The 2159-nt window shown below is 49.2% G+C and overlaps 1 protein-coding gene across 2 annotated transcripts in view; it reads left to right on the top strand.

Moving 5' to 3' along the window:
• Positions 1-2159, top strand: part of mcu (mitochondrial calcium uniporter) — a 52884-nt gene that overhangs the window by 41683 nt on the left and 9042 nt on the right. The window lies entirely within an intron of this gene.

Genomic DNA, 2159 nt, shown 5'->3' with positions numbered 1-2159 from the left:
CTCTCTCTCTCTCTCTCTCTCTCTCTCTCTCTCTCTCTCTCTCTAGCCACCATGCCCGCTTCAAACGCACAGTACAGTCACGTTTCAGTGGGGAGGGATTGTCTGCTGCAGGGTACAGTATATGCAGCGCATGGTAAGAAATGCAAGCGCACTCGTGACTCACACCGCTTTACTCCAGCCTTCATTTATCTCTATCGCTCCCCTGCTGCTGCTCCATTTATCCTCGCATTCTCTCTCCTCCCCACCTCTTTCTCTCCTCCGGCTCATCTGTCCATCTTCCCAGCCGTCGTCGATGCCCCGTTTCTTTCTTCCACTCCCTCTCGTACCCGTATGACATTGATTCCAAGGTTGCTGTGCTATTGACTGCTGCTACGCTGTTAAATATTTCAGGCAGCATTTCAGTGGCTGTGTGCCGAGGGAGAGGAGGGGGGGGCTTTGCTCAGTCGCTCTGCAACTACGGCTGACAAACAGACGGGTGGACACACACACACTCACACACACCACCTGCAAACACACAGAGGTACATTCACATATACATGTCACTCCACAGATGGATGTACATGTACGTCTTATGTGCGTTACACTGCCCTGATTCGGGGAGCTTGGGTCGGCGTCGCGGACGTTGTGAGTCGTGTTCTCGGTGAAGTCTTTCCTCCCGAGTTTCAAGCAGCTGAAAAGTTAATGAATGAGCAAAGCAGTGCTGGATTGCTGTCTGCAGACTGTGCAGTTATTCCAGACCGGCCAGAACGCCTTCCTCAGCATGTCATCTGATCAGCAGCCTGATCACTGTTTGGGCTCCAGTTGGTGCCGAGGGACGGCAATCAGCATTCTCAGTTAGGACACACACACACACACACACACACACACACACACACACACACACACACACACACACACACACACTCGTCTGTCATCTTTTGCCTGGTGGTGTCAAAAACAAGAGCATACACCCCTTGGATCCCTGTGGTGGTGCTCGGTTTACGGTGGAACTGCATCACTGCTGCAGTGGCAGCAGATACTTTTCATAAACGCTTTTGGACTTCTTCAACTTGTTTTTCACCATTCCCCGCATTTGAAGAATTTTCTTATTTTATCTTGGGGGGGGTCTAACAAGAAGGCAACACCAAAATAGTAAAGACTCAGCAAGGCATTGACATTTTACAACAGCTTCCATGGGGCCAAGTGGGTGACAGTGGTCGGTATCTGTCATTGTTTGAGTTAGTCTAAACTTTTATCCCTTCCGCATCGCCACTACGGTCTGTGGAGGTGTGATTGGCAGCCGCGTTCCCTGATTGACAGCCTTGACTTTTAATCGAGAGCGCTTGATTGGCGACTGTGCTTGTCAGGTCGATGGAGTAAGACACTGGCTGCCTGTACAAAGCCTCGATCTTGACTCTCTGATGTTGACTATTTGCTCGCTATCTGATTGTGTGCATATCGTAAATCTGATATTACCACAGTGGTACAGGCCTGATTGAAAGCATCAACGGTGTAAAAGATGCCCTGTGCCTCGGGAAATCGAAGGACTAATAAATGTGTGAATCAGTGGTGATGCTTTACACTCATGGGTGAATGTGCTGTATATGTGTACAGCACCACAATGTCACAAACCAGGACCAGTCGGCAGAGAAACGTTTTTTCGACGTGCGGTAGAAGAAGATTTTGTTTATTCAATGCGCTCATAAGTGAAAAGGAATTCAACAAAGTTCTGTTTTCGCCCCCTGGTACTCTCTCATCCTCGCTCCATATCATTACTTGTAAGTGTGAGGAGTTCTGACGGCCCGTCTCATGCCTTAAAAGGCTCCATCGCCACTCGGCAGAAAACACGACGAGCTCTGTAATTCAAAACACGTGCAGACACTCCTGCTGCTGGGTTACAATAGCAATAGGGAAAAAAAAGGAGGGTTTTCCCAAGCTCTGCTCCTCTGCTCGTCTTCCTCCCCTCCTTCCTCACTCACTCACTCACTCCCTCCCTCACTCCAGGCTGTTACACAAGTGGAGAATTCATACTGAACTATTCTGTTGTTATACTGGCTGCATTTGGCTGCCTTCTTTCTGTGTCTCCCTCTGTGGTGGTTTCCTCCAAGTAGTGGTTTCTATCTCTCAGTACTGGTGTGTGTGTGTGTGTGTGTGTGTGTGTGTGTGTGTGTGTGTGTGTG

The sequence above is a fragment of the Anarrhichthys ocellatus genome, unplaced genomic scaffold (assembly GCF_004355925.1).
Source record: "Anarrhichthys ocellatus isolate YVR2014 unplaced genomic scaffold, GSC_Weel_1.0 scaffold3, whole genome shotgun sequence".
Classification (NCBI taxonomy): Eukaryota; Metazoa; Chordata; class Actinopteri; order Perciformes; family Anarhichadidae; genus Anarrhichthys; species Anarrhichthys ocellatus.
Note: the sequence above shows the minus strand (reverse complement) of the source record. Positions and strands in the feature narration are given on the sequence as shown.